The 25,524-nt window shown below is 46.9% G+C and overlaps 1 protein-coding gene across 2 annotated transcripts in view; it reads right to left on the minus strand.

Moving 5' to 3' along the window:
• The window catches only part of PAK5 (p21 (RAC1) activated kinase 5), a 103,069-nt gene extending 79,320 nt beyond the window's left edge, over nt 1–23,749 (minus strand). Inside the window, exon 1 of one of the 2 annotated variants that reach the window (XM_042818299.1) lies at nt 23,673–23,749. The gene's annotated coding sequence lies outside the window, so the exon portion shown is untranslated. Of the gene's footprint in view, nt 1–7,713; nt 7,776–23,672 lie in introns of those variants that run through there. The other variant, XM_042818292.1, reaches the window with a different exon arrangement.
• Nucleotides 23,750–25,524: the final 1,775 nt, after the last annotated feature.

Raw genomic sequence — 25,524 nt, forward strand, 5'->3', positions numbered from 1 at the left:
TAGCACAATGATTTTCAATCTACATACACTGTTGGAGGTGGGGGAATGATCTAGGGTGTCTCACTATTCTTCACTGCACCGTTTCTGTGTATTTGTAGTGCTCTACTCGCGATGTCACCTGTGCCTGGAGTTGATGTAGGCTCTGTTTCATGATGCTTTAGACCCAGAATCATGAAAAGACCGGTGCATTAGTCAGTCTTTGGCTTGAATGACAGCCTGACATCTTTCACACATTTTTAAGAACTGTGTACGGTGAAGCGATGCTACTCAGCATGGCACAGAACTCTGCTTTTATTATTGCTGTTCTAAGATTTTCTCTGAAAAATCTATGCCTCTGGATTTAGGGGATTGAGAGACAATCTCCAATCTTCCCTTCATTCATACTTCAAAAGGAAATAAAGAAAAAACAATGCCCTAAGTTACAGGAAAAAGCTTTAGAAACTGTAAGGACCCCCAATGGTTCACACAACTCAGAGCTTCACATTTGCTTAGCTTTAGGATGCTCAAAATCAGCCCCTTGGGTCCCAGGTGCTTTTGTAACTGTTGCCAATACCACTGCTCATCAGCTTCAACAAGGGCAGGTGGGTGTATCACCAAGGGACAGAGCAAACCACTGGAGAAGTGCTAACAAACACCATGATGTTAAAGGCTAACCTCATTTATGGGGATTTTTTTCAATGACTATTACAGCTGTTGTACTGTGCTGCACAGGTATATTCACATTAACAAAGTAATTCTGAGAGCGGATGGGAAAAGTAAACATTAAAGGGCAAATTGTGAGCAGCTGAAGTTTGCAGAGCAAAGAAGGTGTTCAATATAAAAGGGGAACCTGTCAGAGGAGTGGTGTGTTATCTAGTCCTCACCTTGACTGGCAACTTGACAGCCTTTCACACATTAAAAAAAAAATCTTCAAGAAGCTTCAGTTAGCAATTATCACCAATTTTCACATTCAGTCCATGAAACAGTAGATGCAGTTGAACATCTCGCTACATCAGCATGGTTGACTATGACTCTTTGAAACAGAATTGGAAATTGATGTAAAATTTCAAGTTGCTGTTACATCAGTAAGATGCCAAGAGACAAAGTACAGAGGAAGAGAAATGTGTGTTAGAAAACAAAAGGCAGGGCTGTAGCCCTTTGTGTTGATGGGTAGCAGCATCAAGTTCTACCAGATGCTAAGTCAAAACGCTGCTTCTTCAAGCGCTAACAGGTAACAAACCTCAGTTGTGAAGCAGCTATGTGGGCAGCAGGTTTCTCATTTTACAGCAACCACAGGGGCCTGCTGCATGGAGTGATATGTAAAGTCAGAGCAGATTGCCCACAAAAGAAGGAAGCCCTGGCTTTGACTTCACATTGCAAACCCTGCTCTTCAAGGAAGACAGCCTGCTGACTGGTGATGTGTTCCATATGCCCTTCCCCATAAAGAGGAAAGGGCTCAAAACAGTTATTGTTAGTCCTTCAAGAGACTGTGAGCCAGTTTCCAGCTAGCAATGCCCTGAATCAACTGATAAATTATTTGTCTTGTCCCTTGTACTTTCTCAGCCGCTGAAAAAGCAATATTATTCTCCCTGTGAATCCTGACAGTGCCAAGAGCTGCTCCCCAGCGAGACCAGGCACAGAAAGCAGATACCCAGGACAGAGCTGACATGGCCTACAGACCAGAAGAGGCAATTACGTTATGCCAGAGATACGACAGCAAAAGGAACATACCAGCGTCCCTGATAAAAGCCTCAACCCACCTGAGCAATTCTCTTGCTTCCCAAGCCCAGGGTTCTACTGCCTTAATCATACCTGTTAGAGGGAAGGCCTCTCACCTTCCAACTTGCTCCCAGGAATAAACCCTCAGTGGCGCACATGGTTATGCACATGCTGTCCTAGAATGGTCTATAGGGTATGTATTATCTGCCTTAAGCACAGCCATATCACCAATATTCAGTTTTGCAATGGAAGCTACTGGCACCAACTTTAACGCGTTGCCAAATCCTCCCTGACTTCCAGAAGGACAAGGCTTTTTCCATTGAGCCAAACAAATGCAATTATAAACACCCATACATGACAGCTTTCTAATTTGTTTTCCACTTCTCATCCTTCATTACTGTCCTCAAAATGTCAGAACAGAAAGTAAGAACTTAAAAGGAAATCACCACTTGCAACCACCACAGCAACACCAAACTATTTTAGGAGCCAGACCTCTCCCAAAATATGCTTATGAGGAGTATACACCACATGCTGGGAAGATGCAAATGTTCCCAGGCTGCATCATGTCAAGCTCTTGCATAAACCTGGGGAGTACCAAGATTTCCTAGAGATAGCAGCCATCACCCTGGCACTGGAACACTTTCCAGTAGCACACCAACCTCTATGTTTCCAACACAAAATTCCAGGTTACATTCCTTCCCCAAGCCCTGCTGGCACACTCCGCAGCCCACACTGTACCTCCCAAACAGCACTTAGCTCCACAAACAGCTTTTTCACCGGTGCTTTGGCCTCCACTCCAGTTTGGTCACAGCTTTTCCCACCTCTTGCTTTGATTGACTGATGACATAAAGCATGAATAGGACCACAATCTGCTATTCAGGAAAGAGGTGTTCAGTACGCGACAGAGTGAAAAACTCATGTACTGCTATCCTTCTGCGAGTGTTCCAAGATCTGGTACGGAGGCATGCTTACTTTGCGCTCACCTTGCTCTGATGAAAACCTTCCTGATTCCTCAGCATACAATGTTACTTCTTTCTTTCTACTGTGCATAAAACCGAATACTCTCCAAAACCTAAGCAGAAACATACCAAATCAGTTGCCTGTGGGGGCTTTATATTCAAGGCAGAGTCAAATTCAATAGATGTAAAACTAGTCCTCTGTGGTGAAGGCAGGATTTGGTTCAAAGTACAACCTGTTTTTAAGTCTTCTGACATTTTACTTATATTTCAGAAAGAGTTCAGTAACAACTTGTTTTCACAGCATCTCATGTCTGCATCCTTCAGTTGTATCTAAGTGCCCAGTTAGACAATCCATGAAAACTCTTTAAGATGTATGCATTTCTGTTGCCCAAGCAGGCCAACGATGCATTAAGCGTTGTTTCCATTAGCTTGCAAAGTGCCAAAAGCCTCCTGGGATGGTCTGAGCCTCTTCAGCTCAAGAACAGAAGTTCTGCACCTTCTTTAAAAAAGAAAACACCTGAAAGTGCAAGAAAGCTTTCCAAAGCAATTATCATAATCCCTCCCATTACCCACAGGGAAGCAGTGGCTCAGAGGTTAAATAACTTCTCTGAGGTGGCTCAGCAAGCAGCACAGCCTGGATTAGAGCCATGCTGCCTCCTGACTTCCAGCTCCACGCTCAGCTCAGTGCCTTAAATAGCTCGAGTGCAAGTAATTAGCTTCGTGCAAGAACCCAACTCAGGGAATGGGAGAGCTGCAGTTTAACTTAATGATAAAAAAGTCTGTGGAGAATCGCAGCAGAGAAACATTAAGTTGTAACTTGGTATTACCACCTGAAAAACCTGCAAGAACATGTAGAGGAAAGCTGGTGCACAGTTTATTGCCACCAGCTTTAGAAGAGTGGATTATTCACACACAGCAGAGTATGCTGCAATAAAATGTTTGTAGCAGCTATCACTAGGATAACTCGTGGCATTTATTCATTTCCATTTTTACTGACATTTAGTCTGTCCTCCTTTTTGTCAACACCGATTTCACCATGCTTCTCTCTGTGGGGTACCACAATTGCTATGAAAACAATGAAAGTTTTGCTAGGGAAGGATATTGGTGATACTGCACATTCCTGTCTGCACTGTCAAATCGCATCACTGTGCATTTCTACAGTCATCTCTGGCACACGTGGCTTCCCCTGTCAGAAGAGACTGCGTGTATGTTCTTTCACTACTCCACTGCCTACAGCTGTATCACGCTCTTTTACTTTTCAGCTGCCTCCAGCAGAGAACAATCCATCTAAAATAGTCATGAAAAAAAAGGAGAATCTCTACTGCTATTTTTGGTATTCAAGATCTTTGGCTTCACCTATTTTTGGAAGAACGCCTTTGTTCAGCATGATCAAAACTCCCGCCCCGTGACACTGGAGCTGCACATCCCACTGCAGCCAGAGCTGTTCACTAGTAGCCAACTCTGAACAGCAGAGCTGACGCACACAACAAATCCAGGAGAGCCAGAAAGAAAAGTACGAGAGCCAAGATCCCCCCTGTCTGCGAGACCCAAGTGAGGCTGTTGCTGCTCTCCCACACACGTCGGTGATCTTCACCCCGAAAATAAGACCACTGGTGCACCTTGCACAGTGAGATCTCCAGGCTAAGCACACATCCTGTCCTACATTCTTACAGCTCAGCACAACCCCAGCCTGAGTGACTCATGGTATATAAACAGAAATCAGTATGTGTATCTCTTGTGCTTTAATAAGAGCTTTACTTAGGGGACCAGAATGGTCAGAAATAGGAAGTGGCAATCTGACCTGTGAAAGAACTAAATTCATGCACTTCTGCTTTCTTACTTGATTTAGAAAAACATTCAAGCACTGTATGCTCTGGAACTTACCTCTGTACTTGCACAAGATGCATCTTCCAAAAGCAGCAGCACTCTCACTCACCCCAGGCAAAGAACTAGTAGGAAATGATACAAAATAGGTGACATTGCACGTCACGGCTAACTGCGTGACATGATGGGAGCACAGCACTTCTCACGTAACCACAGATGCAGGCACTGCTCAGAAAGGGACAAACCTTAAACCCTCAGGGACAAGACTTGGCAATTCTACATCCTACAATTTGTGTCAGGGCTGCAGGGCCGCAGTTCTCAGCAACACAGCTGAGCCACACAAGAACCAGATACCGTGGCAGTTCTTAGTCCTGAAACACCTATGACAGCCTCATCCCTCTGCCCCAAGGAAAACTGTTAGCACTTGACCTCCAGGTGTGAGAGCTATAGGCTTCAGGAAAGTTCCATCACAGCACTCCTGGTTTTGTCTGGGTGGAACCACTGACTGTTCCTCAGCAATGCCTGGATTTAGCTTCCACAAAAATCAATGGACAAATCAGTCAAATCATGTGGCAGAATGAGCAGCTCAGCTGCCCTCAGCTCAGCAAGAAGCAAAGCACAGCTGGCCCAAGAAGTCCTGCCTAGGTGGACAAACAGCACTGCAAGTCCAAGGGAACACCAGCTATAGGATGCTGTACAACTAACAAATGTACAGTTAAAAGAGTGGCGTACTTAGCATAGTATTTCACAGACTCATAGTTAGAAAGATTATCATGGTAGAAAGAGACAATCAAAAATGAAATGCTCACCTGTGTCCTAGGCTCACAGTAGAAAACTCCAAAAGGAAGGATCTCCAACCAGAAATCCTTTGCCAGTGGCAGTCAGCCCTTAAATGGGATCTAAGAGAGCTGCAGCCAGGCTCCACCCCTTCTGCTCACACAGCTGAATTGCCTTCACCTGTGCTCCCAGGGCTGACCGGGCCTCTTCCCCAGGTGATCAACCAGTAGTTCAGGCCGTAACTCAACATTTCCCATAAAGATGTCCTGAGGTATTTAAGAAGGAGGGCTTCTGTTTGCTGTTTATGCATGTTCCAGTAAGCACTCACGTGTTGGTACCCAGTCATACCTATTAACAGTTTTAGTGGATGTCACACAGCAGTCTTCTAGTTTCAGGTTTTGCAAAGTAAAACAGTAAAAGAGAACTTACGAATTTGAACAGCTGCATCTCAAACACCTGATGTTCCTAATTGGAGCAACTTCAAGCAGTAACTGGATGTAAGTGCCAACCTGAGGGCAATCAGTGGAGAAACAGGAATGCAGGTGCTCTCCTCTCTGCTCCTCCTCCCTTTTCTCTCCCTCCCCAAAAGTAGTGCTGGTGTCACCCCATACCCAATGCACCACAGGAGTCAGAGCCCTCCTTGCCTCAGCAGTAAACCTAAAGAACATCCCCAGCTGATGTCAAACAGCATAGTTCGCCATAATGACACCAATTTCAGTACTGAACATAGGGTAAGAGGCAAGACTGATGAGTTAATGCAGAACTCATGTTTTGCTAAGAGCCAGGAGAAGTTCGTTCTTGGCTGACTGACAGCAGAAGTCTATGCTGGTGAGCAAGTTCCTTGCAAAATGTTTTATTTCCCCAACCACTAGCATGCTCACTCCATATTTTCATTTTCAGTTAGCCATCGGGATACAGAGATATCCCTAAAAGTTGAATATTCCATTTGTGAATATTCACAATATGCTGGGGAGCAAACAGGTACCAAAGAATCCAAGTTAATTGCACGGATAATAGCATATGTGACACATGCACACTGACTGGTTAAGTCTCACTTTTTTAACTCTCACTTAAGGTAAGGTTAAAAAACAGCAAAATGAGTAATGCCACTCTGAGCTTCTGCACACAGGTGAAGCAGTACCACACACACCAGCCTGAAATCTTCTGATGAAAATCTCACCTGGAAAGTGCTTGAAGCAGAACAAAAAAAGTTCTGCTTCAGCATTCTCAAAATAAGTAATACTGTCCTTTCTTCAACTCGAACCATCTTTCGCTCAGTTTACCTCAAATTATAATGTTTGGTGGACAAAACGCTTAATTCTACAACAAATACTTTCTCTTCACTTCCAAGGGGCTGCAGCAGCCAGAGCACAGCGCCCAGCACACAGCTCCCATGGCTTCAGCCGGCACCCACCCTGTGTAGCCCTTGGGCTCCCAGCAGTGCCGGGCGAGCACTGTGCCAGCAGCCGCCGTGCAATGCCAACGGTACTGCCACAGCTGGAAGAAACCAGCAATGAGTAAGGGCCATTTTGTGACGCTTCGATTTTGAGAAGGGCATCTTCGGCAGCACCGCATGCAGCGAGGGGCCCAAACGCACGTCAGCAGAGATTCTCGCAGCCACCGACGGCAGGGGGACCGAGGGCTCAGCTGGCAGCTCCCGCGCTCAGCAGCGGTATTTGCCGTGTCACAGCCGTCAGGGCAGCGGTACTTACAGACAGGACCAACCCTACCGAAGACGCCAACTCTCCGCTCTCATTCGGCCAACGCAGAAGCGTATTTTAAAGACCCGGAATTAACAGCCGGGCCCTCAGAAGGACGGCCTCTCCCCACGGTGGTGGGAGCGCTATCCGTACCGGCAGCCCCTCGGCTCGGTGCCGGCTGTCGGTGGGAGCCATTGTTTCCTCGCACTAACGCAGGCCGGTGCCTAACAAAGAGGACGGCAGGCAGGGCGGGCCGCGCTGCCGGCGGGGATGCCCGAGGGCCGATCGATACCCGGCGAGAGGCGCCGGCCGGCTCCGTCCTCGCCGCCGTCGCATCCCGCCGCCGCCGCGCGATACGGGCGGTGTGGCCGCTCCCGGAGCGGCGCTGCAGGTGCGCCCCGGCCCGCGGGTGGTTGCGCGACGCCGCGTGGCGAGGGGAGCCAGCAAAGTTGGGCGCAACTTCCTCGGGAAAAGCGGACGGAACCCCCACCGCCTCGCAATAAATAGCAGCGGCGACGCGGAGGAACGGCTGGCAGGAGGCTCGGCGAGGCGCTTCAACGCAGTTCCCCCACGCCCACCTCAGCCTCCGAGGGCAGCGGCCCCGAGCCGCGCTCAGCAGCCCGTTCCGCGGCCCGCACAGGTGGGCACGGCCGCCAGCCCGGCCCTTTGTCTCCCACCCGCCGCCGCCCGGCCCGCTCCGCACCGGCACCGCGAACCAGGGCCTCCGCCCGCGCCTCTCAGACAGCCGCCCCTACCTCGACCGCCGCCTCACGCCGCCTGCAGCGCCACTCCGTTCTAACCGCCTCTTACGGCCGGGCCGCGCACAGCCGCCGCTCCGTTCCAACAGCGCCCGGCCCGGCCCGGCCGCAGGTGCCGCCGCCTCGCGCCCAGGCAGGGCGGCACGGCACGGCCCCGCCCTCGCGCCGGGAGTGGCGGCGGCGGCCCCGCCACGCCCCCGCCGCGCCGAGCCGAGCGCGTTGGTTGCCGCGCCGGGGACGGCGGCCGTGCGCGGCCCCAGCACCTGCGGCTACGGCTGGAAGACGGCTCGCGAGTGGCCGTGCCGAACCGCTGCTTGTCGCGGCGCGCGGCTACACAAAGCAAGAGGCGCGGCCGCCGTCCCGGGCGGTGCCGCTCCCGCCCCGCCGCACCTCGGGCGCCGCGTCCTCCATCCAAACCCGCCGTGTTGGTGAGCCCCCGAGCGAGGGGCGGGCTGCGGGTAGAAATAAATACATCAAAAGCGAAGGCGCTGTTCCTCGCCTCCCCCGCCGTGCCTGGGGCACGTCCCCAGAGCTCGCACGGTGCACAGCACTGGCAGCGTTTCACGCACCGTGAGCATCCCCGCGCAGCTTAACGCGACCGGCTGCGCTGCTAGAAACCGTGGGTAAGGCTCCCGGAATTCATCCTCCGTGAAAATGAAACAACAGCACAAACTCAGGACAGATGACCCAGGCGCAGCCCTGGGCCGGCCCCGAGGCCGCCAGCTCCCGGCACCCCCAGCCCCGCCCCTTCGCACCGCTTCGTGCACAGCTAGAAAAGCAGAGCCAAATGTTCAGCCCCAAACCCCAATCCCCAAACGAGAAGTCCACCCGCTAGCTCTCTCTCGAGCCCCCAGCTGTCTTTTAACGACCGAGAAATGCCGCTTTCGACGTGGGAGCTGCCGCACGGCCCCGGCTGCCCTCGCTTCGCCGTCCCCTCTACTCCGGGCATCGCTCCAGCGGCCCCGGGAAGGGGAGCGGGGCGGCCTTCCGCGGCTCGGCCCCGTCCTTCCACGCTGCCCAGGACGGAGTCGCTGCCGGCTGTAGACGCGGCAGCAGCGGCCGGCACCGGATGGGCGAGAGGCGGCGGCACCCCGCGGGCTGGGAGCGGAGGCAGGCTCCGACCCGGCAAGGTTCGGCTCGGGCGGCCCGGGAGGCTCTGCCGGCGGCACGAAGCCCTGCCCCGAGGGTCGCTTTCATCGGTGCAAAATAAGCTCTCTCTCCTACCGCTCACATCCCAGGAATTCTGCACTATTTCCTCGTCTCGAAATTCAAAGCGCAGAAGTGCATCTGCGGAGCAGCAGCATCACGGGAACCGTTCCCCTGCCCTTACAGCCCCCTCTCCTTCCACCTCTGCCCTTTCCCCGACTCCAGTACACAGTTTCATTTCTGTAAAGGGCGGAGGGCCCCTTTCAAAAGAAGGAAAATATTCATTCGAACATCATTAATTTTAAACAGAAAGTTACTTTCTAGTGCTGTTGTTAGAATATGGCCATATCTGTGCCAGTTTTTCTTAGAAGGTAGAATTCATGTAATACTCCACAGCATTTCCAGGTTTGATTTTCACCAACTTTTTTAAGGTCTATAGATGCCAGCTTTAAAATCATATCTGAGAAGCAGGCTAGCTTTTTTTCTAGCTTTTCCACGAGTACAGAATCATGGAATATCCCGAGTTGGAAGGGACCCACAAGGATTGGAAGACAGGAAAGATATCAGGAGTAAGTCAGCATGGGTTCACTAAGGGGAAATCATGCTTGACCAACGTGGTAGCTTTCTGTGATGTCATCACTAGCAGGGTTGACTGGGGGAGAGCAGTGGATGTCGTGTATCTTGACTTCAGCAAAGCTTTTGTCACTGTCTCCCACAACATCCTTGTTATGAAATTAGCATCAGACAGATGAGTGGAGGGTCAGGTGAATCAAGAACTGGCTGACTGGCAGAGCTCAGAGGGTTGTCATCAGTGGCACAGAGTCTATTTGGAGGCCTGTAACTAGCGATGTTCCCAGGGGTCAGTGCTGGATCTGGTTTTGTTCAGCATCTTCCATCAATGACCTGGATGAAGTGAGCCCACCCTCAACAGTTTTTCTGGTGTTACAAAGCCGGGAGGAGTGGCTGACACACCAGAAGGCTGTGCTGCCATTCAGCAAAACCTGGAAAGAATAGAGAATAGGGCAGGGAGGAACTTGACGAGGTTCAGCACGAGCAAGTGTAGAATCTTGCACCTGGGGACGGATATGTGCACACATCAGAACAGGTTAGGGGCTGACCTGCTGAAGAGGAGCTCTGTGGAGAAGGGTCTGAGTGTCCTGGTCAACAATAGGTTGGCCATGAATCTGCAGTGTACTACTGTGGCCAAGAAGGTCAATGGTATCCTGGGGTACATTAAAAAGAGCATGGCAAGTAGGTTGCGGGAGCTGATCCTCCCCTTCTGCTTTGCCCTGGGGAGGCCATGTCTAGAGTACTTAATGTGTCCCTAGTTCAAAAAAAGGCAGGGATCTCCTTGAAAGAGTCCTGTGGAGGGCGACAAAAAAATGATTAAGGTCCTGGAGCATCTCCTGTATGAGGAAAGCTGAGAGACCTGGGCATGTTCAGCCTGGTGAGGAGAAGGCTGAGAGAGGACCTCATTACTATTTATAAATGTCTTAAGTGCGGGAGTCACAGTGATAGGGACAGATTCTATTCGGTGGTGAGGAACAGTAGAACAAGAGTGAAGATGTGGAAGACTGGGGAAGTATCTGTGGTGGCCCCAGAGCTCAAAGAACAACAATTCCTAGAAGATCTTCAGTTCTTCCAAAGTTGACTTCTCCAGAAGAGGTCTCATGTCTCTGCTGATGCCAAGGAGCCCAGGATCACGAGGACAACTCTCCCTGGTCGCACTGTGCTGGCTGAAAAGCCCAGGTAGAGCTCCACAGCCATTTGGTTTACATCAGAAGCACAAACTCGAGAGTTTCTTAGCAAGATCTTAAGCCAAGGTGATTTTCTGTTTGGTGCAAAATAGGCGTTTCTTGCTGTGCAGCATCAACCTTCTCTCTAAAGGGAAGGCACTGCTAAGAGGGTAAACTATCAGAAGGCTAAGGACTGCTGTTTGTCAGAGATGGGTCCTCTTGGCGAACAGGTCTCAGGGGCATCTGATGAGAATATGAGACACTGACGTGAGGCCTAAGTAAACCAGGGCTGATTTCCATGGGATAAGAAGCTTTTGAGGCTGTTCTGTGAGTTCTTACACGGTCTGAAAGCCATCCCAAAGCAGACAAGGTGGGCTTTTTTAGAAAGGAAGTTGAGACAGGCTTCAGTAAACCCATTAGCATGGGGTGTGATGAGCAGTGACAGATATGCACAAGGCAGCAAGGATTTCTGTCAGCACTGAAGGACAGGTTTCCAACAGCACCAGCAGGACACAGTAAGGGACCATAGCATTTTCTTCAAAGTAAGCCAGAAAAATTGTCAAGCATTTCCTAAAAACCCACTGAGCTATGGAAAGACCATGCTGCAATGTTAGAAAATTGACCCTAATGTAGGCTCCCACCTCAGTTCACCCTCTGCACCTCTTCAAAAATCGTTTGGAGAAAGGAGTTCCATCAGGGAAATACAGCACAAGGGCTTGAAAATTGACTTAATTACTAATAGGATAACTCTATACTCTAGGTAACTCTAGGTACTAACTCTAGATACTCTAGGTAACACAAATGCCTTCTTATCCATGATTGGAGTGTTTCTAGAATGTGATTACCAGATGTGACAAGATGCCATGCTACAATAAGGACAGGAAGCATGGAAAAGTGGGATGGGGGGGATTTCAGGTACTGTAACTGCACTGCTGCGAAGCTATCAAGATCAGTGACAGCTCAGATACAGCTTTTGTGTAACCCATCCACAATTCCTTGTAAGGCATCATCTGTCCATTCTAGCTTCTCTGCTTCTCAGTGTTGCTGAACTTTCCCTCGCACAAGGAGGACTATGCTTTGGTAAATTACTTTCATTTATTCTAGTATCTTCTCTGAAAACCAAGCAATCCTGGTCTTTTGTTCTACTAATGGGAAAAATTATTCTGGATGTCTGCATTTGCAGTGGAAGTGCTCAACATAGTTTTCCCTACAAATAGATTGCTCTATTTAATGCTATTACAAGAATTACACCACGAAGAAGTCATTCTTCATTTTAAAAAAAAAACCCTGTTTTTATTATCTAAATTAAAAAAAAATAATAATCCAATGTCCCATATAGTTATATTTGAGTGTTCACCATTTCAAACAAAGTAAAATTGTTGGCAAAACTATGCTCCCAATGATTGTTACATTTATAATACATTATTTGACCGTGGTGGTTTGTTACTTACCACCTTCAGATAGAACCTTACTGTTGTTCTCATTTCCATCTCAATACAGAAGGGACAATGGTGTTTCATGGGGGCAGGATCTGAGGACTGGCTTTATAACGATGCTGAGGGTTTAATCAAAGGAGCAGCAAATCTAATGACATCTTCACTATTACTCAGTTTTTTAACCAATGGATTTGCTTTCTGTTCCAGCCAGAGACCTACTAAAGATCATAAACTCACGGATAGCATCGAAGGCCTATTCAAGAAAATATGAAGTAAAATCACTGCAAGGAAAAGGAAGTGATGGGAAGGAAGCAGAGAAGCATAAAAAAGAATAAAAGGAAAAAAAAGTATGTCCTATGTAATTTAGGTGTATTACTGCCAGCAATTTGTGCAGCAGCAAAAATACTGCCTCTGAAGGCTGCTCTAAGCCCACATTTATATATAATGTTCCATAAGAAAGCTTAAGACTACCTTAACCAAGGGCACATATCAATCCCTGCAAATGCTCCATCAGCAGAGGCCCCGCTGTGCTGCCGTGGCATTGGTACCAAGCGTTCATCAGGGGGACCCATGCCTGAGGACATCTGGAAGGAAGTTGATACAACAACTGCAAGCAAACCAGGCCCAAACCCTAACTTAAACAACTGCAATAAAATAAAGAATCCTGCACTTAGGCTCTGTTGCAAAGCTGAAGCTTCCCCCGGTGCATCTGAGCAGGAACAATGCAGGGTATGGCAGCAAACGTTTCCTCTCTCTGAGTCAGCAGGAGTGACATGTGTCTGTAATGCACAGTGCTGCATGTCAAATCCTGGCACTGTGCATATGGCTTTTGGCAGGGGAATAAAGAAATTAAGCCTATGTTGCTTTATCTTAAGTCTCAAGTGTGATTTGGAGGGAATTGTCACAGCATATTGGCAAAATGGGCTGACAATTGCTCAACTACAGTGCTGGGAGAAAGGCTCCATGCTGCTCTCAGAAAGCTGAGGCAGGAAGGTACGGCAACTCCCCTGCACCCCATGCTGTGCCTGGAGAAGGGCTGGCAAAGGGGCTTGGTGGCAGCAGCCAGCTAAGAGACACCCCAAATGGAGGCAGCCATGGCCACCAGTGTTGGAACCTCCCAGTGTGTGTCCCCCAGAAAGCTCTGGGCCCTGACACGATGGGTGCAGCCAATGAGGCACCAGATACCCAGCGTGGAAGCTGCTCTCTGCAGCAGAGTCAGCTGAGCTACCTGAAGGAGGAGACTGACTTCCATTCCATTCCATTCCATTCCATTCCATTCCATTCCATTCCTTCCATTGGAAATACATGTATGCACATACCCCAAAGGTAAAGGTTCAGATTATCACATAGTAGAGGTGTCAGTCATCAATTTGAAACATACAATGGAAAGCATTAGGTAATTTCAGACTTTACACGCAGATTCTTAAACAAATATGCTAACAGCATATACTGATCATAGATGACAAGAGAGCATTGGGCATCAGTGAATAACTATCAGTTGTTCCTTCAGAAAATAATTTACAAGCCCAAATGAAGAACAAGATTAATTTAAATAATCAGTTTTGCATTTCCTGTTAGCTGATTTAAGGCATGATGAAAACTGTTGATTAAAGTCCCTTATTTAAATCAGTGCCCCTGTGCAATAGTGCGAGTCTATGAACATCAGCCCATGATAGTAATAAAAGACTCTTTGGAGAAGAAATAGCTTTCACAGAATACTGAAAGACCACCGTCCTTCCTTTGAAAAAAGAAAAATGAATCTTAATAAGCTAAGCAATTTTTCTCCCTTAAGCTCTCAACACTGTAAAAATAGTAGGAACAGAACAATGAGAGATAGGATAGGATATTCATAGCCTTATTATGCAGGTATGACTGAACTTGGGATCCCTTTCACTAACTGTTGAAGTGGAACATGAAGTATGGATGGAATCATGTAAACGACAGGTTTGAGATCCCTGAGTATTGCAGATGAACACCCTGCCCAGCTGTTTGGCCTCTCGAGGTCTGCAAGCTGTTACTTGGAGAGGATGGCTGGAGGGTGCAGGGTGAACAGGACCATGATGCCTCAAGCACCACAGTGCTTCTGTCCAACCCCTGTCCAACACGGGACATCTCTAGTCCCAAGCAATTACTCTCGTAATTATTCTTCCTCAAATCTCATCTGAATTTAAGATGCCTTTGTTCTTCTTATCAGTCAAAATCAAAGCATGAAAGCATTCATAGTGAAGTTACAGCAAATGCAGAAAACCATATTTCACTGAGGGCAGTGTGGATACCATCAGCCTGTAGTCCTAATGCAGATCGCTTCCTATTCCTCTTGACTTCAGGAGATCAGACTGCTTGCTGCAGAGAATGCACTGGTACAACCCCATGGCCACTCTCCAAGTTTACAGGGCTGGCAGCAACCTATTTCTGTGCTGCCCAGTGCTCTTCATGCACTCCCAAATCCTAAAAGGGATCTCTACCCCTCTGGGACAGTGCAGTGATGCCAAGGCTACACCAGGCTCCAATCTTTGCTACAACTGCTGGAGCGTAGAGCACTGTGGGTCCTGGCATCTGCACACAGGAGCTGTGCTGTCATGTCTGTGGGTGCTGAGCAGACACCATCTCAGAGACCTCTTGGTTTTTATGATAAAGCTACGGTGTATTGCTTTTATTCCTCCAGCATTTCTACTGTCCACCTTTGTGTTACACTGCCCTGCAAATCTGCTTCCAAAAGGCTGCCTTTCTTCTAAAAGCATTTCCAGTGCTTAGCAAGATTTCAGAGCCCTTGACTTTGCAGCTGGCAAAATTTACAACATGTTTACAATACCCTGCATAATTTGGCCATGAGATAATGTATAGCATAGTCCTTCAGTGGTGCACAGTGGGAGAAGAACAAGTGGAAAAAAAAAAAAAGAGTGATAGAAAGCCAAGAAAAACAGATGGTAGCAAGCTCTTCAAGGGGCAAGAATGAATAAATAACTGCAGATTTTTTATTATTATTATTATTATTAATTTTTTTTTTGTGTGCCAAAGAAAAATGTATTACTAAATAAATAACACAGGTTTTCGGAAACACGAACGATATTGAATGTGCATTTTTTCCAGTATTAAACAATGGCACTTCATCAAGACTGATGGTCTGTACTGCACATGTTTGCCTAAATGAAGCAGAGAGAAGCAAACTAGCATTTCCCAGAAAAGTTCTTGTTGGACCCGAGGGCCAGATTTCATGCTTCCTGGAAAGTTATCTGACAGACAACACGTCAGATCTTTCACAGACGTAAGGCAGAGCAGCCTGGACTTATCACGCCATTTAGCAGCATTATATCTCTGGTGTCAGATCTGCCATTCTTCAAGAGCAAAACTTCTCAACTTTCTGAGGTTCTGCCATTCCCTATTCTGCCATTAGAGCGAGAGGAAAACTGCACCTACTTAATACCTCAAGCACACTTCTAAGACGATTAAAGGATCAACTTTCGTCTTTATTTTTGACCGCATCATGTCAAGCAAGAGGGGGAGAGAGCTGCTTAAAAATACCCAAGTATATAAATAACCTTACTTTCTTCCAGCAAAATATTTTCCCCCTCTTTATAAGTCACCCAGAGGAAGCCAAGCAACATATGGGAAGCATGAAAACTGCTCTCCGCCAATCTGTCAATCCATTTTAGTGATGCCGTGCATCAACCCCAACTCCGTTATTAACAGCCTTCCCTGCACTAGGACTGCCAACTGGCCTGCAGTCAGCTATTCGCCATGAGACAAACCATCTCTGCTACACTGATCTATGGGCCTGCAGAGCATAAAGCTGTAAGGCATCAAATCTCACATGGTTTTCCTCTGTAGCCATGGTGCAAAAACAATCTCTGTCGCATCGCTGATGCTTGTTTGCTCACCCGCTGGCGGCAGAGGAAGGCAAGCGAACAGGCACCTAGCAAAGCTTTTTCAGTTAGCCAGCCTCATCAGTGGGTTAGAGCACAGAAAACATCACAGGCTGGAAGGAGCCGCAGCCTCTGATAAGGGGCAATAACTTCTTGACATGGCAGCTGTGGAAGAGGGCTGTGTCTCAAGCCTACACAGTCATTCCTCTGGGCTATGGCAAGAATGGTAGGTTTGGGGAATAACACTGAGGCAATGCTGCAGCAGTGCAAATCTCCTGATGAAGCTCTATGTAACTCAGAGGCAGCTACCAACCTGAAGCAGGGAATGAGCAAGAATTGGATCTGAATTCCCAAAGCCCCATCATACATCAGCACTTAAAAACTACTGCATCTTCCTTGCATGTATGAAATGAGGAGACTCTGTTTTTCTTTCTGGAGGTCTGGACTCACAGTGTTGGCTGCCTATAAAACTTAAAATGTCTTCTACCAGCACTGCAATAAATCACAATGCTCAGGATATTTCTTGGAAGCCAGAAACAGCAGTGGGGAAGAAAGGTGAACTTCATCATGTAACTGCTTTTCCAGAGGCAACACAAGCTTAGTTATGCCCACAACACTTTTGATGATATTTTCATCCAAGCCTTTTCTGTTCCACCCATGCAAATTTGAATGCTATCACTTGATCACTTTTTTAAACTCCTTCTGCTGAGAGCAAAAAAAGAGCCCCTCCTCAAAACCACGTGCTTCCATGTTCTGGCACTGACTGCTTTTGCTAAATAAGAAGAATCCTCACTAAAAATCCTAGTCCTTAAGAAGCAATGAGCCTGCAGATGAGCCTCCCAAATGCCAGCAACTCTGGCTCCTCACCCGGTAGGTACCAAGTATTCCTCCCTCTAACTGTAGCTCCAGCAGAACACTAGATAGACCCCGGCAGTTTCTGGGGATAAGGGGACCAGAAATTTGCAGTGGTGCAGCTGGGTTCATATATCTGTGCAAACTTCTGCTAAGTCAGTGAGGTCAGAGGCTGCTCCTCTCAAAGCAGGACAGGTTTCAAAGGGACACGAGCTGCCAGAAGAGGCCACTGTTGGGAATGCCTCCAGCTCTCCCCTTGAACTGCGAACTGAAGCGCTTCCTTTTGTTAGAGCATATGGCCAAATCCTGAGTCCTACACATGCTTTAATGCCAAGAGTGACTATTAGTTTGGCATCCTGTACTGCAAAGAAGCCATCGGGAGTTGTGCCCAAATGAGAAGAGGGGCTGAGGCAGGCAGCTTGTCCCACTGCCATTTCAGCTTGTGGTGCATTTCCCCAGGGTGCGCATTGACTGAAGGAGACCTTATTGCTCTCTCACATCACTTGGCCCTGGTACTGCCCACTCACCACTGTGTCCCTGGATCAGTCCAGCTCTTGCCATTCTGTGCTCTCACCAGCCACTTCATCTGAGACAACGTGCATTTGGATTTCACCCTTATACTGCAGTGTACAAAAGACTGCACTAAGAGTATTTTGCTACCCAAAGCATTTTTCCATTATATATTTTTTTGCAGTTCTGGCTAGGCTAATATTGTAGAATAATATAATTGCAGTCACCAGGCAGAATATTTTCTATAGTTCCTTTGACATTATCAGTACTCGGAATATATTCTCTCTTCCTTTAGCTTCCAAAATTACACTGATCAAAGCAACCTGCATTTATATACTGATGTGCTCCTGCATTCAAGAGATTTGCCAAGTGCTAAATATAAGTTTTCTCACTCTAGACAAAATCAAATTCAAGTTCCAGCTGCCTCTGCTAATATGCTGCAAAGGTTTAGCAGTACAAAGCCATTGTTGTAGAAGCAGACACCAAAGATGATTATATTAAACTGAAAGAGGAAATGGTATCAGCCTAAAATTACTTTGCTGGAGATCCCAGTGCTCATTTCCTTCCTCTGACACCAGCAGGCACCTTGGGTCCTTTACAATCACTGCAGACAAGGCAGTGGCTTTGCCAAGATCTCCCTCCCTTCCCAACAGACCGCTGACTTAAAAATCTGCTTAAAGCAGCACTGAAATTCCCAAAGTAAAGAACTTCCTGATTTCAGCAGAACCGAGAGAGATGATGGAATTTGAAGCATACGGCATCAATTTAAAAAATGTTATTCTTTCACTCTTCCCCACTAGCTGACATTGTTGGGCATCATCTCTGAGCACCTTTCATGCTACAATTACACCAATAGCCACATGCATGGGATACCTGCTGCAAACAGGTTTCTCTGGGCTATGGCACACACATACAGAGATTTGCCAAGATAGCTCATTCTCTTCCTGCAGCCCTTCTGATGGTACCATTGAGCACAGATACAGATAGCACCAGGTTCCTTGCTGTTCTTGCCTTACAGACATCAGCTGACCTAGTTTAGAAACTAGACTGAGACCCCTGCTCATATCTGGAATACAGAAAAAAACAGCCCTGGTCCTCAGAGATTTACACACAGACATTTTCCAACCATGGAAAGGATTTTCACTGTTCAAAAGGCTAGAGTTAACACAGGTTAACTGCTCTGATAAGGCCGCACCTCGAGTGCTGTGTCCAGTTTTGGGCCCCTCACTGCAAGAAAGACCTCAAGGCCCTGCAGCGGGTTCAAAGAAGGGCAACAAAGCTGGAGAGGGGTCTGGAGCACAGGCCTTATGAGCAGCAGCTGAAGGAGCTGGGATTGTTCAGTCTGGAGATAAGGAGGCTCAGGGGAGACCTTATTGCTCTCAGTTATAACTACCTGAAGGGAGGTTGTAGTGAGCTGAGGGTCAGCCTCCTCTCCCATGTAACTGGTGATAGGACTAGAGGGAATGGCTTCAAGCTGCACCAGGGGAGATTTAGGCTGGACATTAGGAAATACTACTTGTCTGAAAGAGTGGTCAGGCACTGGAATGGGCTGCCCAGGGAGGTGGTGGAGTCACCAACTGTGGAGATGTTCAAGGAACATTTGGATTTTCTGTTGAGGACATGGCTTAGAGAGAACTTTTGGTGATGGGTGGATGGTTGGACTGGATGGTCTTGTAGGTCTTGTAGGTCTTTTCCAACATTGGTGTTGCTGTGATTCTGTGTGATTCAGGTGCTCGGCAACATCTAAATGAAAAGGACAAATTGCAGGAGCAGGCATCCCAGAGCAGTGGCACAATCTCTAACAAATAAGCCACTATCCAAATCCCATTCAATACAACACAGCCTGGGAGTGAAGAAAAAAACGCTGACAGCCCCATGGTTGTAAATGACTGCCAACATGAAGCAATGAGAGCACAGTGTGTGGCACCTCAGTCCCGTGGCCTCTGAACACAGGAGGCAGATTCCTGCACATGGAGCATCCTCTGCCTTGCTCCACTGGTACACATGCCCAAACTATTTTGGCACAGCAGAGTCACTGGGGACTGGGCACTGATGGCATGCTACTGAAATCAGTCTGCATCAGTGGGGCTGGCAGTAGAGGGAAAGGAGAAAAACACTGTCCCTCAATTCAGCAACAAATAGCAAAGGGAAGGGTTAAAGATCAGGTCTTTAGAGGTATTTATCTAATTCATTCTGATATCATGCAATGAATGTTTTAAAGAGGAACTTACTGAAACTGTCTGTCCTGTGCAAAAGTCACATTGGAAATTGTTAGTAAATCAGGATAGCTCCCTAGTCTGCTGCAATGATCAACAGAATCAGTGACTTAAACAAAAGGGTGCCAGGCTCTTGGCAAAGCTGTGATTACATTGCTTTCCTTTCTGCTGCACTGTTCATATTTACTTCAGTGATGTCTCTTTCAGAGGATGGATTCATACAGAAGAAGAGGGCTTTAAACTCATCCCCACCCAGAATAGGATGATGGAGATAAAGACCTGCAAAAGGAGATCCAGAGGATCTGAAAACTGAAAGCAAAGATGAATGCACTAAATGGATCACGCTTGAAAACCAAGGTGATAAGCCAAACTTGCAAGGCTGGGATGGTGCAGCACAAGCATATGGAGCAGCATGCCAAGGGGCCTGCAGTATCGCCCAAAGGGAGCTTTCAGAGAAGGCAACCAAGAAGGCAACATGCTGCAAGGCCTGAAGCTCCTGTTCCCAACCTGAAGTAGGTCAGTCAGGTGGTGCTTGCCTGTCACTGCTGCTGTTGCCACCCTGGTTTGCCAAGCCTAACCACTGTCACATAGCACAGGGATACCACAGGGAGCTTGCAAATGTGCCAAGCATGTCACCACCCTTCATCTTGGCTACAGAGGGAGATGGAAGATGCAAGAAAGGAAGCAAGATTTCATGTCAGAAATTCCTGAGTAAATAATGCAGTTTTAATTTTGAAGTGGTGAACCTGTCAGGAAGCTGATCTTCATTTGATTTGAAGCAGCTGCCTCCTGCCAGGTAAACACACAGACCCTGAGCTCACTTGCAGCTATGGCAATAACTGTGGCCAGCTGGAAAAGCCAATAGGGTGCATTTCTCCAGCAGGAATTTGCCTCAGCTGACATAAAGGCTTTACTTGTTCTAAATCTGTACAGAAACCTCACATTTATAGGGATCTGGCTTCAAATAAGTAAACAAGAAAGACTTAGGCAGTAACTACAGGTGTCCTCATACAGCTGCAGGCCAGCTCACCTCCAGGCAGTGCAGGGCTGGCACTATACTGGTGTGTTTGTCATCAGCATCTCCTCCTTTGGCTAAAGGCTGGCTTAGTTTGCTACAAAAGAAGCACAGTGAATGCAACAAAAAAGACAGTTACAAGAAAACTCTCACCTTCTGTCACCTGCCCAGGCCATGTTTCACACATTTCTCCCCTGCAGAAAATCACTTATGGCTTGGATACGGAAATACTCTTTTCTGGGGGATTTTCTTTCTTCATCTAAGTATAATTCAGATACGTGGTTGGTAAAAGGAGTTGAAAACAAGGATGAGGACCAAGCTCAGGGCTGGTGGTGTCATGCTGCTCCCTCTCATATTGCTCCCCAGCAGATAATAATCCAGATGTGATTACTCTCTCTAGGATCTTTAAATCCAGGCTTTGAGGATTAAGGAGTCCCCCCTTTCCAAACAGGGGAATCCTCCCTTAATCCAGCCCAACTGGCACAGCAATGCTGGGGAAAAAACAGCATTTTCTGAGGGACGTAGTCCTGGCTCTTTGTATTTCAAAACCTTTCAGGAATGTCATGTCCAACTGGCCATGTTTTGAGAGCCCTTCAGCATCACTCCAAAGTCAGAGTCTGGTTGTAGACCACACCTCATAGCCAATGCCCTCCTTCCCCTCTGCTAGGTACCATTTCAGGGTTACTTTGGGTCTTCCATCCCAAGCACAAGCCCTTCTGAGCCTTGCTGCCGTGCCAGGAAATGTTCCCTCCACCCACTATGGAGTCTACAGGCTTATCACCACTGCTTAGCCCAGTGGCTGAAGCAAATAGTAAAAACTGAGGAAAAATGCCAGTACAATAAAGATATTGTCCTTATCACATGTTCACCTCTTACAGGTGTTCACCACTTTCAACCTACACTTCAATGGCAGCAAAATACAGCAGCAAGGCAAAGCCCCACTGCTTTCTCACTCCTACTTGCAAACACCCCTTTCTCTGTGAATAGTTTTGGTGCAGGACAGTGGGCACTGACAACCACCTGCCCAGCCACACTTCAAGGTTGTCCCCAGTCCTCCACCCCAACTCATCCACAGGCCCTCACACACCAGTTCCAACTTTAGACTTTGTTTTTCTACTGATGGGGCTGGCTGAAAGAGTCCCTACCTTCTGCACCATTAGTTTGTGGGACAGCCAAGAGGAGAAAAGAATACTGATAGTGTAGAGGTGTGTCACTGTAAACCTGGAAATTCACTCCCCCAGCTTCCAGGGTCATACAACTCTAAGAAAGTCAGATTTACTCTGTTAGAAGTTAAAATATATTCACGACCTATATAAGACTGTTTAAAATGTACAGAAGGCCTATTTATGCAGGAGAAGAAAACCTGACTCCTCAGTATCTAAAACCTGAAAATAAACAACCCTTGTTCAAACATCAGCTATGAAAAGCATCCTGAAATATAACCCACTTTTATGGCTTTGGGGTGCCGCTGTTGAATGCTGGAGCACACTGCAGCACTTCCTGCCTCAGGAGCTCCCTGCAGCATGGTGAGAGGCTGTTTGGGCTCCTCCTGCACTGCTGGGCTCACACCATAGCAGGTCTGGCTGCAGCCCTTCTCAGCACATTGCCATTAGAGGAAGGCAGAGGAGAGCTCAGTAGATACCAGGACTGTCAGCCACACTGATTTAAGCACCCCATTAGCAGAGGGAATCACCAGCCCAGAGGCAGAGCACCCCCCATCACACTGATTTATGCCTCTTCATCTGCAGCAGCAGAGATGATTTTTCTTTTTAATCCGTTTTCACTCTGGCATGCTCCAGCTTAGTGAATGCGCTTTGCTGGGGGAAGGGAGGTTTGATTTGATTTGTGCCAGAGCTGGGAACAAAGACACAGAAAGCAATCACTCTCCCTATTGCTCGAAGCCTGAGTGGGGAAGGGAGCACAGAACCAGCTGGCTTTTTTCCTTTTTCCTCCTCATTTTCATAAGGGTTTGCCCAGCTATGTTTGCACATGGCACTAATATGCACTCAGAGGCAGTAACATCACTTTAAGCTTTGAACTGCCGTTTGCAGAAAGAAACGTTCATCCCTACAGGCTCATCGTCATGGCAACTAGAAATCCCCCTCATATAAGGGTACCGCTGCTGGAGAGCCGCTCCGCCAGGGGCTGGTCCTGGGGGATGCAGCCCTGCTCAAGGCAGGCACACAGGCAGCCTGTGGCAGGAGGCTAAACCCCTGGGGAGCAGCACCCAGGCAGGACATTGTGTCACAAAGAGAATGTGGGGGTGCCTGAAGTGCTGCTAGCTTTGCCATCAGGTTGTGCCAAGGGGGAGATAATGGCAGTTACATCTTCAGATAATCACAAGTAGTACCTGTGGACTTTGAGAGTTACTGGGATTTATAGCATCTTTCTCTGAACTAGAGTTTAATCCTGGCACAGTGACACTGCATAGGGTATAATGTGAGGAGACCTCGGCAGCTCCAGAAAATCAACACGCTTTCTCTTCCACTCAACAATGGAGAATCAAGGCCAGGTACATTTAATTATTTAGCTCACGCAGAAAGTCTCTGGGAGTGCAGGTACTCTATACTTGCAGTTTGGCATTTTGTTGCTAAGGTTCCTTTCTGTTCCATAAACCTTTTCGTTTAAAAAACAAACGTATACAGCCCTGTTAACTCGATACCAATTTGACATATCATTAGAATTGTGTAAATGATGGCAGTTGTGATATTACTGACTATACATCTGCTCTGCCACAGCCTCATATTTTGCCTATGCCTGCTTCAGGCACACAGAGCCATACATCTTTGCCCTCCACAGAAGGTTTGGAGTCTCGCAGCAGCTGCAAGCTAAAAAACGTACAATTTTACAAAGGTAAAATTTTGGAAATCTCAAATATTTCTGACTGCTAAGACTATGAGGCTATTTGTTGGGACTTTTTTTCTCCCTTGCTGAGATGACAATAAGCAAGCAAACATGAACTTGGCTGTCTACAGCAAGTGCTTCTCTCCTCAGCCACATGCCAAGGCATTCAACAGAGCAACCCGGACCTCAACAATCATGAGGTGAAAGGCATTAATGAACAGTCTGAGCACTGTGGCTGCTCCCATGAATGCAAACTGCTGCCCTCAAGCAATGTTCAAGTGAACCCCAAAGTGCATGTTTTAGGGATGCTGCTAGTATTACTTATTAGCAATTCATACCTGGAGGACTCTTCAAAGCACAGGGTGGCGAGGTTACAGCTCTGCTGATCTGTTGTGGCACAGAGGTGTATTTCAGAAGCTCACCCAGAGGGAAGGCCTTGTAGCAGGCACAGTACGATGCACAGACAGTAATTCTTGCTCTTGGGAACTTCTATTTTGAAATTTAGGTCATTTTCACACGGAAGCCAGACAAGGACCTGAAAGCAAGTCAAGAGCAAAGGATAGAGTGATGTTCTGCCTGGAAAATGTTATAATGCTGGTATTATACAAATACCCCTGCCAATACAAAACATTAAATGGAATCAGTCACACCAGTCACATATCATTTCCCCAAAGGTGCTGAATTGATTTTGAATGGCAGAAGCTCACCTGAACCCACATAGCCCCCACAAAGTCCTTTTTCTTTTAAAAACTACTCAAGCTAACGTGCCCTCTTTCTTAGAGGATTGGCTGCTGTTATTACCTGTTGTTCCTGGTTGGGATCCTTGCAATTCCACTTGTGTGCAAATAATGGGAATGTAAGAGCTGTGTATTCTGCCTTTGTTTTCTATTGCAACTTGTATTATCAAACAAGAGCTGAGATGCTGCCCATTTCACATGGTACTATTGCCTACAGTAGGATTTCAGGAATGGCAAATAAGAGTGGGATTTGGCCTACATGATAGATGCAATAGATGATCTCTCTAAAAAAAAACTAAATGCACATTGGTTTACCCACACTATTACAAAATAATTAGGCTGATGCAACTTGCTTTGGTCTCTATTAATTTAATATCCCAGAAATCATTGAAGTATTTGTGGTTTTACCTGCATTTTGTTTCTCCTGAGATTCAGTGCTAACACAGCAGCAATTTACAAAATGAAGAGAGTTACTCATTGAAATGAAACCTTTGTCATTTCCCAGGTGAAGAGTTCTCATTTCTAGACTAGTTCTTTTTCTGTATGGCTCAGGTTTACTATCCTAGAGATTTTTGTTCATCCTTTGAAAAGCTATAGAGGTGCTGTAAGCAAGAGTGAAAGTTTTCAGGAAGACCAAAGATAAAAACTTCTCAAGAACACTTTGAGCAGCACAGAAAGTTGATGTGAATTTCCTTGGTCTCCACTGCAAGGCTATTAAATACAGCAAACTGTTAACAGTTAATCTTTACTGAATGCATCTGACTGCTGATTTTATAACACCAGCCTCCAAGAATCTCACTTCAAGGAGGAAGAAAATAAAGGGGCTTCTGATAAGTACTAGCATTTGAGGTACAAAGAACTTGCAGCAGATACAGCATCTTCTTACATAGCTGTCTTAGCCTCAAAAAAAGAAGCTAAGTTGAAAAAACAGTATGCTGATTTGCAGTAAATAAAATAAGAGACAAGACTGAGGACTGCAGGTTACAAAATCCAAACGTGGAAACCATTAAATGGCTTAGTTTGCTGACTTCAGGTAGTACTTCCTTTTTGCTTGATAAACCAGCACTGAGTGCAAAATGTAGTCTGCCTTCTTTCCTTACACATCCAATACAGTTAATATTATTTCATTCAACCAAATGCCACTTCTCTAGACGTTTAACTGCATTCTCATTTCTACCCAAGAGTACCTGACACAAGTTGCCAGGAATGCAAAACACAAACAAATCACCCAAGCCAAGTAAATCTTATAGTTCAAACATCAGTGAAAACAAGTGAATACATACTCAGCTCTAATTTCCTCCATGCATGTGGTACATCCTAACACTTAGTGGAGAGGCTCTGGTTATTTTCAGACAGACACATCTCAAAAGATTAACAAATGAGAATCAGCTTTTTCGCTAGATGAATGGCAAACTCAGACAAATAATTTTGGTTTAATCTCATCTGCAACCAA

This window comes from Centrocercus urophasianus, unplaced genomic scaffold, assembly GCF_019232065.1.
Source record: "Centrocercus urophasianus isolate 14NV4802_14NV808 unplaced genomic scaffold, USGS_Curo_1.0 seq_10, whole genome shotgun sequence".
NCBI classification, from domain to species: domain Eukaryota; kingdom Metazoa; phylum Chordata; class Aves; order Galliformes; family Phasianidae; genus Centrocercus; species Centrocercus urophasianus.